Below are 12,169 nucleotides of genomic sequence, written 5' to 3'. Positions count from 1 at the left end.
GCTCCTCCTCCATCTGGACTGCCACAAGTCCATGGGACCGGACGGGCTCCATCCTAGGGTGCTAAGGGAGTTGGTGGGGGTGATTGCCGAGCCGCTCTCGGCCATCTACCAGCGGTCCTGGTTATCTGGGGAGGTCCCGGAGGACTGGAGGCTTGCCGATGTGACTCCCATCTACAAGAAGGGCCGTAAGGAGGATCCGGGGAACTACAGGCCTGTCAGCCTGACCTCAGTACCTGGGAAAGTTATGGAGCAAATCATCTTGGGTGAGATCACTCGGCATATGAGTGGCATCCAGGGGATCAGGCCCAGCCAGCACGGGTTCACGAAAGGCAGGTCGTGCTTGACCAACCTCATTTCCTTTTACGACTGGGTGACCAGACTGGTGGATGAAGGAAAGGCTGTTGATGTGGTCTACCTGGACTTCAGCAAGGCCTTTGACACGGTCTCTCACAGTATTCTCCTAGGGAAACTGGCTGCCTGTGGACTGGGTAGGTATACCCTTCTTTGGATAAAGAATTGGCTAGGGAGCCGTGCCCAGCGGGTGGTGGTTAATGGAGTCAAGTCCAGCTGGCAGCCTGTTACAAGTGGTGTCCCCCAGGGGTCGGTACTTGGGCCCATCTTGTTCAATATCTTTATTGATGACCTAGATGAGGGGATTGAGTGTACCCTCAGTAAGTTTGCAGATGACACCAAGTTGGGTAGCGGTGTTGATCTGCCTGAGGGTAGGGAGGCCCTTCAGAGGGATCTGGATAGGCTGGATCACTGGGCTGAGCTGAACGGCATGAGGTTCAACAAGGCCAAGTGTCGGGTCCTGCACTTTGGCCACAATAACCCCATGCAGCGCTATAGGCTCGGAGCTGAGTGGCTGGAGGACTGTGAAGAGGAAAGGGACCTGGGGGTGTTGGTTGATGCTCAGCTGAACATGAGCCGACAGTGTGCCCAGGTGGCCAAGAGGGCCAACGGCATCCTGGCCTGCATTAGAAATAGTGTGGCCAGCAGGAGCAGGGAGGTAATCATCCCCCTGTATTCGGCGCTGGTGAGGCTGCACCTCGAGTACTGTGTTCAGTTTTGGGCCCCTCACTACAAGAAAGACATTGAAGCCCTGGAACGTGTCCAGAGAAGGGCAATAAAGCTGGTGAGGGGTCTGGAGCACAAGTCTTATGAGGAGTGGCTGAGAGAGTTGGGATTGTTTAGTCTGAAGAAGAGGAGGCTCAGGGGAGATCTCATTGCACTCTATAGCTTCCTGAAGGCAGGTTGTGATGAACAGGGGTTTGGCCTCTTCTCCCAGGCAACAAGCAGGACCCGAGGAAATGGCCACAAGTTGTACCAGAGGAGGTTTAGATTGGACTTGAGGAAAAACTTTTTCTCTCAAAGAGTGGTAAGGCACTGGAACGGCCTGCCCAGGGAGGTGGTGGAGTCTCCGTCCCTGGCAGTGTTCAAGAGGCGGCTTGATGAGAAGCTACAGGATATGGTTTAGTAGCTGTGGCAGCAATGGTAGTGGGAAGACGGTTGGACTAGATGATCTTATAGGTCCCATCCAACCATGTGATTCTATGATTCTATGATTCTATGTCCTTGTGCTGCTTCTTGCACCAGTTCCCATGGCCCAGAGGCGATCATCAACCCCTGAGTGAGGTGCTCAGCCCTGTACATGCTCTCTGCACCACCCACACACCTTCAACGTGGATGCCAGCAGTTTGCACAACCCACGGGGACAGGGTCAGGGATGTATCCAGGCAAGCAAATTCATCTCCATTATGGGGTGGCCACATGAAAACTGAGGATTAGGAGCAGTGTCAGGTCTATACGAGTCCTTCGGCCACGCTGGAAGGTTGCCTGGAGGCCCACTAATTGGCACGGGACAAAACTGTGCCAAAAAGTTTGCATCGAAGCATTCCCAGTGTGGAGTACTGTGGTCCTTTTGCACAGTGTGGTACCCACCAAAACCACTCCAGTTTTCCCCTTTGCCTTCTGTTGTGGTTTTGTTTAGTGAGGGGGGGCTAAGGTGGTAGCTTCTGTAGGAAACTGCTAGAAGTTCAGTGGACTCGGCCGGGCCTAGGGCGGACCCACTGCTGGCCAAGGTCGAGCCAATTGGTAGCAGAATGTTCCATGATAACACCTCTGCAATAATGTATTTAAGAAGGGGAAAACAGAAAAAAAAAAAAAAAAAAAAAAAAGAGAAGAGATGATGTGAAGAAGCTGAGCAGGGGGCAGAGAGGGGGAGGCGCGGGCCTTGTGGGCCTTGCAGGCCTCACCCTCTGGCCTCTCACCGGGTGGCCGACTGGGCCCGACTCAGCCTAGCCCGGCTGCAAGAAGTAGAGAGGCGATGAGCTGGATGATGTGAAGAGAACCTGAGAGGAGTCTGCCTTCCTGTTGTGAAGAATTTTTCTTGTGAGAGGAACGGCTGCAGACGCCAAGGTCAGTGAAGAAGGAGGGGGAGGAGTAATGCTGCTCCTGGCCAAGATTCCCCTGCAGCCTGTGGTGATGACCATGGTGGAGCAGGTTGTCCCCCTGCAGCCCATGGAGGTCCACGGAGGAGCAGAGATCCACTTGGAGCCCGTGGAGGACCCCACACCAGGGCAGGCGGATGCCTGAAGGAGGCTGTGGCCTGTGGAGGGCCCACTGGGTCAGCTGTTCTGGAGGGACTGCACCCCATGGAAGAGATGACCCATGCCGGAGCAGTTTCACGAAGGACTGTGGCCCATGGGTGGGACCCCATGATGGAGCAGGGGAAGAATGTGAGGAGTTCTTCCCCCGACCATGAAGCAGTGGCATAAAACAATGTGTGATGAACTGACTGCAACCCCCATTCCCTCTTCCCTCCTGTGCCGCTTGGGAAGAGGGAGGGGTGGGGGGAGGTTATCTTGTTCCCTGTCTCATTATCCTGCTGTTTGTAGTAATAAATGAACAGTTTTCCCCAAGTCGAGTCTCTTTTGCTCGTAACGGTAACGTTAGGGATTTTCTCCCTGTCCTTATCTCCAAACCTTGAGCCGTTTTTCTTATATTATCTCTCCCTATTCTCTCTGAGGGTGTGGGGAGTGAGAGAGAGATTCCATAGTCTGGTCCCGATTGGGGCTGAACTACGACACCTTCCCATCCTGGGCTGGGCTGGGTCAGTCAAAGGGCTGAGCTTGGTCAGTCCTGCTCTACCCCAACCCCAAATATCTGACATGAAATAAATGACTGTGGCAGTATTTGAGCCTCCACATGCCCATCGCAAACTGGAAATAGTGCAAGAAGAACCTTTCCAAGCAGATGAGGCAGTCAAACTCCAGTAAAATCACAGAAAGAACAAGTTAAAAAAACCCAAAACAGTGCCCCCTCCTTGCCTCCCTCACCATGAACTGTTTTGAACTTGGAAAAACCAAAACAAAACATGGCTGAGTTCAGCCTCAGTTCAAGTCATAGATAAAGGTCAACCTACTTCTAATTTTATCCGGATGGTTCCCACCAGAAAATAGGCTCCGCCATAGGGGTAAGCCAGCCCTGACCCTCACCCCCTCCACCAGCCCCCCATGGGTGTCCCCATGTCCAGATGGGACAGCGAGCAGAAGGCCACCTGCCCCAGGCATCCCATGGGAGCATCTCTTGGAGGTGACCATGGTGCATCACCATCCCATGGGGCTGGTTGCCCAGCCAGGGTCACCCTGGGCTGGGCTAGATCTCCACGTGACAACTGCTGTTGGAATTGCCTTTTCTCAGGGCTCCTCTGGGTTGGTTTGTTTTTTTTTTTAATGCTTCCCTTAGGAGCTGTGCTTTTGATCCAGTGCCATGGGGGCAATTAGTGGAGGAGAGAGGGTAATTAAGGGAGGAATTGGGAGGCAATGGGTTGTGCATAGAGGGTCAGGTGGTGGTGATTGCTGGTTGAATTTTGGAATGCAAACCCAGCACACCCCAGGCAAGGTGTCTGCAGAACAGAAAGTGTTAAAAAGGGAGAAAAACCTTGTGCAAGGTGCTGGGGATCTAAATGGGAACTGCAGGGACGAGGGGTGGACACCTGTCCCCAAAAAGGTGAGTGCAGATTGGGGACTGGCACAAGGACAACCCATCGTTTCTGAGGAGGAGACATCCTTGACTGTGGAAAGGGAGCCAAAGGTGTCCAAATGTGACAGCACGGAGCTGGAGAGGGGAAGGAACCCTGTTTGCAAACACAGAGGGAGCAAAGGGAAATTTAAGTTAAAGGGCAGAGAGCAAATGGGGACAAAATTAGGTAAATTGGGCTGAAAAAACAGAACCCAAGAAGCAAAGCAGAGTTATTTGGGCTTAGCACTCCCTGGGAGAGCGGTGAGCCCCCGCAGCACTGCTTTTAAGTGCTCACAAAACCAACAGAAATACAATTTTATATAAAAAATATGTACAGGAGGATGTGTCCATGCAATGATTGTGAAAACCATTTGCAGTCTTCACATGCAACACAATCCCTCTCCCAAATGCTTCATGGCCCTGAAAAAATAAGACTACATTTATCTTTAGGTAATCAGCACAAAACCTTGTTTTCTAACAAATATGTCGCATTTTTGTGCTTTAAAGGAAGAACGGAGCAGCCCTACAAACTGGAGTTTGATTTCGCGCACGAGTTGTAAAATACTGCCCTAGGGATAGAAGTTACCTTAGCTGTAAAACAATCCATGAACTGGATTTCACAATCTTTGTCGTCTTTCTCTCTCCAGAGCAGTATTTTACAGCATTTGCCCTCAAACTAGTTTTTCATCAGATGCCACGTGTAATTACCACCAGACAGATTTTTGGTAACCCATCTCCTGATGCAGGTTTTCTTCCCACCCTCACGCTGCAGAGCCGCTGATTTACTGAATCTGGCCTCTTCCAGACTTGCTTTGAAAGGTGAATCTGAGTTCTTTTGGAGCTCAACATTCAAAAATATCCAAAAATGTAATTTCAAAATTGATCTCTGAGCTTGAAGGGTGCTCTTCTCGCTCCAGCGTGCTGGTGGCATTAACTACTGGGAGATGAGGCATTGCTTCTCTGTTAATGGGGGTGATGGATGAGGAGCAATGCCTGGAGGTTTCTGTAGGATCAAGGGTTGGGTTGGGAGTTTTTGGGAGGGCCGAACCCCAACTATGGTCCCTGATGGTTTGGAGAGGAGATTGTAGGTGAAGAGGACGGTCCTGCAAGGCTGCTGGAGGGGATGAATCTCAGAGGAGGCTGGATCCATCCCATTGCTATGGGAACCACAAATTTCCCTTTGGCACCAGTGCTGGGACCTGTTTGGGACACGCTCACCTGCACTAAGGGAGATCGGCAGCTCTGGGGCACGGCTGGCCAGCACACAGGAGGATTTCTTCCCACCATGGTGCATGCATGAAGCAAAAGCTGATGGGATTTGTCTCTCGGACCAAGAAGCCTGGGGACCCCACTGGCACCTCTGAGCATCCCCCAAGTAAAACATAGGCTTGGTGCTGTTTGCAGAAGTGTGAAAATGGTCTCCATAAGCACCCATTTGGATTTTGGTCCTAGATGCCGGGGAATCTCATGGACCAATTTCTCCACCTCTCACGCACAGGCAGACAATCATTGCAGTCCAGTTCCTCAGTTGGCTATATTCACCACATCTCTACCAGTTGCTCCAGGACCTGGTTTCTTCTCACAGCTCCATCATCAATGACCGACGCAGGGTCACCAGCAGCACCAGCGGGGTCTGTGCAGCTCCCTCTCCATCTTGGCTGTGAGGCCACATGTTCATGTCATGTATTTGGACGTCTAAGAATGACACATGCGGGGACAGACGTTAGACGCTGATGCATTTTCCTCCGGCAGGACTGGGAGAAGAGGCGCAGAGGCTGAAGCAAGCCCAGGACCACGCAACGCATGGTGGAGATGATTGCTCCCATCAGACCTTTGCCACCTCCTGGAATCACTTTCCTGAAGTGGAAATTTTGGATGGGAAAGCTCTATGTGAAGTTATTGAAAGTGTCTGAGCTGATAAAGTCCAAACATTTTAAGTGTTGCTATAGCAACATAACACACATTCATAGAATCATAGAATGGTTTGGGTTGGAAGGGACCTTCAAAGGTCATCTAGTCCAACCCCCTGCAAGGAACAGGGACATCCCCAACTAGATCAGGTTGCTCAGAGCCTCATCCAGCCTGGCCTTGAACGTTTCCAGGGATGGGGCTTCCACCACCTCTCTGGGCAACCTGTGCCAGTGTTCGACAACCCTCAGTGTAAAAAATTTCTTCCTAATATCTACTCTAAATCTACCTCCCTCTATTTTGAAACCATTACCCCTTGTCCTGTCACAACAGGCCCTACTGAACAGTTTCTCTCCATCTTTCCTGTAGGCCCCCTTGAGGTACTGGAAGACCGCTATCAGCTCTCCCCGGAGCCTCCTCTTCTCCAGGCTGAACAGCCCCAACTCTCTCAGCCTGTCCTCATAGGAGAGGTGCTCCAGCCCTCTGATCATCTTCGTGGCCCTCCTCTGGACCCTCTCCAACTGGTCCATGTCCTTCTGATGTTGGGGGCTCCAGAGTTGGACACAGTACTCCAGGTGGGGTCTCACAAGAGTGGAGTAGAGGGACAGAATCACCTCCCTCGATCTGCTGGCCACACTCCTCTTGATACAGCCCAGGATGTGGTTGGCCTTCTGAGCTGCAAGGGCACATTGCCTGCTCATGTTGAGCTTCTCATCTACCATCACTCCCAAGTCCCTCTCCTCAGGGCTGGTCTCAATCCATTCCCCGCCCAGCCTGTATTTGTGCCTGGGATTGCCATGACCCAGGTGCAGGACCTTGCACTTGGCCTGGTTGAACTTCATGAGGTTGGCACAGGCCCACCTCTCCAGCCTGTCAAGGTCCCTCTGGATGGCATCCCTCCCCTCCAGTGTGTCGATGGCACTACACAGCTTGGTGTCATTGGTGAACTTGCTGAGGGTGCACTCTATCCCACTGTCCATGTTGCTGACAAAGATGTTGAACAGGGCCATTGAAACAAAATGCTTTATTTGGTGGAAAACTCAGACAATTTAGGACAGAATAGAATTTTGAAATCTCAGCATTTCTCTTGAGAGAAATTTTTGCATTTTTTCCCCATTAACTCTGTGCCATGGCTACTACTGGTGGGAAATGGTTAGCTGGCTTTGATCCAACATGGAATGAACCATTGGCTTAGCATCCGATCTACCAAGGCTTTGCCCTTTGCAGTGCCGCTAACTCCCCTTGAAGGCTGCAGCTCCGAGAGGAGCAATACCTTTGCACAGGGTGGAGGAAGCCAAACCTCCCTAAGAACGGTCTGTTTCGGTGGACTGCCCTGGGACCATCCATCCTTGAGACCTTCTGCTCATCTTTAACAGCAAGGGTAACCACAGCAACTCTCCAAGAATTACAAGCAGTATCTGAATCCCTGGAAATGTTTAAATCATTAAATTCTAGCCCAAGGATGGGATATATTTTGCAGAAATCCAGCCCTAGGAATTAATTCAGAAAGTCCTGAGGAGTGATACAGACATAAAGCTAGGCTCAGTGGTCACATTTATGTAGCTACACAAGTCTCCAGCTTTATAATTAATGATCACAACATAGGGTCTAAAAGGAAGAGGCCATAGAGTCCTGTAAGGTGCATTATTGTTTTAATATTGTTGTCCTTATTGCACCCCAAGCATTAATCATTTAAGCTACAGTTCAGCTTGTAAACACAGCAGCAATGCTTTTGCATTAGGTGTGAACGTGCTTTGTCACTTAGTAGTTATCTTTGTTATCCATTTTGCCACCAGCATGAGTATTTAAAAACTCCACTTATTATTCAATATTAGAAGCGGAGCTGCTGGAAGAGGAGAACATCTTGGCTATTTGCAGGTTTGCCATGTTTTAGGAAAGCCAAGCAAATTTACTCTGATTCATGAGGTTTCTTTATTTGCTGCTGTCTGGGTTTTTGGCAGGCACGAGGAATTCACAGGAATATTCCTGCATCTTGAAAGCTTCAAATCTGCAGCAATGCCCATCTATCTGCTCCAAAATCTTGTGTTTACTGCAGGTTGTTTTCTCATGTAATACATCTTGGTGGTCCCAGAGACTCAGGGACCATACTCACTCTTGACTTGGCTGTTCCCAGCCCAACTCTGGTGTTGGTAAGCTCTTTCCAAAGCTGGTTCAGATGCTCAGAACCATCATTTTGTGGAACAAGCCAAACTCCAGGAGCTCTCACTTGCTGCAAAACTTTCTCCCACCCAGTTGACGCAGCAATAGAAATTACAGGAAGGACCCAGGAGTAAGTAGAAGTAACATGACAAAACCAGCTCCTACTGGGTCAGCTTTTCAGCAGCAGATGGCATGAACCAGTTCATTGTTTTTCCCTTTCCTATCATCAAAATAACTCAAAGCAATGTCTGGTGATTATCCAGACTAAAGAGAGGGTTTATACATTTCTAATTTATAGCTCTATGCAAACATCCAGGAATGATCCCATTGTCCATCACAAGACATTTTGGGGAGGCAATAGGCACTCTGCTCTCCATCAACAGAGGTTTTATGAGCAGGTTGGAGCAACTCCTCCAGGAAGGCTGCTGGTGCGGTTGGTCCTGCTTTGGGGCAGAAGGATGGATCAGGTGATGCCCCACATGACGCGTAACATTGCCCGGTAGGTCATGTCATCTACCTTCTGTAGATTTACATGATCCTGAAAGCCAGCAGCTCATCAGGAAGCATTTAATGAACCCAAGGCTCTTTCCCTAAGCAGATATGGGCTTGCATGGAACACTGGATGACTTGCACCAGTTGCAAGTGGCTTGCACCTCATTTTAACATCTCATCTATTTATTCATGGCCATATAGCAATAAGCTGAGCCCCCAGCCAGCAGTGGGGATCTCTCTGCTCCACCTTCTTCTGCCTCCTTTTTATATTTATTTTGCAGCTTGGCTGCATTGCAGTGAGCTCCAAGCACATGCACACAGTCACGTACAGCATTTTGCAAGAATACTTTGTCAAAAGCAGGAACCATTTCACCTCCAATTTTCAGGTCAGAGCTTGATGACACATGGGCACAAACCACTCACCTCCAGTGACCTGCGCGGATTCCTGGGCCAACGCACGCATTTCGATTACCCAAAAATCAATTGGTTTGGGCTAGAGAAGGGTTTTCCAGAGAAGACTTCTTAGAAAACTTGATTTTTAATTTTTTTTTTTTTTTTAGCAGGTTGAATAGAGTAAAAGGCAGAAGTGGTTTGCAAGCCTTCGGCACTGCTGCATACTGTAGCGTTGGGTGAAATGGATGTGATAAATGGAGGGGTCCTCCAACAGACACCCAGGTCCAGCTGAGGTATGACACAAATAGATGGGAAATTCCCTTGGGACAGAGGTCAGGGAGCGGGTGGCCATGGTGGCTGAGCTGGGAAAGAGGCTCAATCCATCATCCATGGACCTCTGAGCCCTTTGCACTGCTCCCATTGGCTTCATCTTCACCTCCGTGAGAAGTGATGGAGAGAGGGACCAACCTCAATCAGAGCTGCAGCATCATGCAGGATCTGACTTGGCACCAGGAGTGTGGGCTGAGCCATCTCCACAGAGGGAAGGATCAGTCCCTCTGCTACATTTCCAAGCAGACACTGTTAGGGATATATTCCCCCCCCACCCCCGTATCTTCCTTTTCTTCCATCCTAAACAAAAGGAAAGTCTCTCCCAGACAAGCACAAGTGATAGTGTGTACCCACAAAGAGATGGGGAAATGTCAAGCTTTAAACATTTATTACTCAGATGATGCATTTTATAGAATACAGTGGGTCTGGATATTCTATAAACAAAGACTGAATTGCCACAAAGAGTTATTAGCTCCCTTGTTTTTACAGTCTCTGAAATGCTGAAAACGATGAGTTTGTGTTTTGTCTAGCATGAATATCTATTTTTTATTCTCCCCAAAACCTTTTCCTTTTTAAAAATTTTTTTAAACCACTTATTTTAACAAATATGATTAAATTAAAAATGTTGCTTTTTCAAATGCAAATAAATATATTAAAAAAAAAAAAAGAATTGCTGTGTGTTTTGCAGGACACTGCAGCTCTCTTGGCTAACAGTGGACTTTGCAACCCTTAGTGTCGTTTCTCCTGAAAAAATACTAAGTATCACTGAGACTGCCTAATAGCTAACACCAAGAAGAGTAAAATTAGTGTAATGCTATAAAATACCCAGTGGGTAAAAAAAAAAAAATATTTAAGATTTTGAGAGACTTCCAAGTGAGGGATGTTATAAAAATAAGCATGAAAATAAATCATAACTTATTCTGACAAGTTTTCCTTCAAAGCCATCAATCATGCCAAGAACAGATACTAATTAGTCTCCTTCAGAGGAAGAGAGGAACTAAGCAAATCACTTTTCCCATTTTTGTTTCGCCTCCATATACATGAGACTTCTCCAAACAGGAGTGAAATCCCTCATGGGGAAACTGAGCAAATCACTTGATGGGTAGCAAAAATCTTCAGTTTGGAAATAATTTCACTGGAAACGAGGCAAGTTTTGTGCTGGGGAGTCTGGCAGGGAGCTAGCAAATCTGCTCTGCATCTGAGGGGCACTGGCACAGCGGTGGTGCAGAGCATTGCTTCTCTGCAGATGCTTCAGCCTTTACACCAGCCTGAGGTTTGGCCCCACACATATTTGGCCCAAGGAGGTTATTTTCCCCTTTGCTGATGTAGCTGTATGGGGAAAACATATTAAAACTCCACACAGATACTTTTATTGAGCAGTGAAGATCGAATCTGGCTAATTCAGGGAGATGCAGCCAGTGGCTTTCCACCTTCAAAAATGCGCAGTGTAAAATTACACTCTTTGGCAACTGTTTCTAAAGAAAGGCAGAAAAAAAGAGAAGAAAATACTTGATGACATCCCTAGGTGCTCTCAGCAAGAATCCCAAAAACTTCCCAGCACTGCTCCCCATCCTGTCCCATCAAATGACCTCGTGGTACCTCTTTTCCCAACATGGTACTATGGTTAATGATGCCACATGTCCACCAGCTTCCTACTGATGGATTTCAGAAAGATACCATTTGCAACATGCAATTTCGGACAGAAAATCCCATTTCTGGTCAATATTTTGATTTTTACGTATCAACAGAGTGACTGATGTACCAAAGCAGTTAATGGCTGGATGAACGTACGTTGATTGTGGAGATAAATTACAAGACATAAAAACCCAACGAATTTCACATAAAATTTATTTGGTGGGAGAAATCCTGGTGTTGGAGGGGAAAGTCATGGGCCAAGCCTGGTTAGTGGAGTTGCAGGATTGCACCCCAACAGGAAAATTTTAAAAATCCTCATGGCTGGTAAGGTTAGGGAAATGCTTAAGCAGAAATAGTGCCATGTGGCTTACACTTTGCCTCTGAACACCTCCTGATGCACTGATGGGTGAATATTCAGGTTTTTAGAAGCAAAATCTCCAATTCTCTGTGTTTTCCTTTTTTTTTTTTTTCTTCTTTCATTACATTCCAAGAGTAAATTCTGAGGGAAGGGGAAGGGAGAAGCTGCAGGGACCAGAGTGGTGGTCTGGATCGCTGTTGGCAGAATACTTGGTACCCCATCCCAGCAAGCTGTGCCCCCATTATAGGATTTTTCTGTTCTTTAAAAAAAAAAAAATCAAGACATAACTGGTTTTCAGGTCTTCTCCCATAAAACTGATGCTGTGCCTGGGTGTGCTGTGATGGGTATTAAATCCCCTTCTCCTCTGCTCCCTGAGAAATTAGGGAGCAGGCAAAGCCAAGAGCAACAGGCACAACCCTGAGCCTTATAATACTGATGGGCTTTGTTGCCTTAATCAAGTTCAGCTGCTCATTAATACTGTCAAACCCCATTGGTACTAACAAAGCTGACCCAATGCAAGGCACCGTCACCACTTGAAGCTCCTGGGCTTGAATCCACAAAGCAGAAATTAGTTTTTCTGGACAAGTTCACTGCATCCAGCAATATTTTTTCCATTTTCTGAGTAGATAGGAAAATTAAAGCTCCTGTCTCCAACTCTCTTTTCTTGCTCCATGTGTGGATTAGAAACCAAATGAAAATTCAAATAATATTGAACCGCAACATCAGGACTGTCGCCATCTGCAATGCATTTTCTGATGACAATTTCTGCCCTTTAAATTTTGCAGTGAAAGCTTCCTCCCCATCGTGGACAGACTAACACATTCATAAGGCAGCCGAGAACATCCTGCACATCCAAAGAAGTCGAGGTGA

The 12,169-nt window shown here is 48.0% G+C and overlaps 1 long non-coding RNA gene across 1 annotated transcript in view; it reads left to right on the top strand.

Annotated features, from left to right (window-relative positions):
• LOC147596583 (uncharacterized) overlaps positions 1–12,169 on the top strand; it is a 173,806-nt gene that overhangs the window by 153,717 nt on the left and 7,920 nt on the right. The gene's annotated exons all lie outside the window — the stretch shown is intronic.

The sequence above is a fragment of the Chlamydotis macqueenii genome, chromosome W (assembly GCF_036417535.1).
Source record: "Chlamydotis macqueenii isolate bChlMac1 chromosome W, bChlMac1.mat, whole genome shotgun sequence".
Classification (NCBI taxonomy): domain Eukaryota; kingdom Metazoa; phylum Chordata; class Aves; order Otidiformes; family Otididae; genus Chlamydotis; species Chlamydotis macqueenii.
The sequence above is the reverse complement of the archived record's forward strand: the minus strand, read 5'-3'. Positions and strand labels throughout refer to the sequence as shown.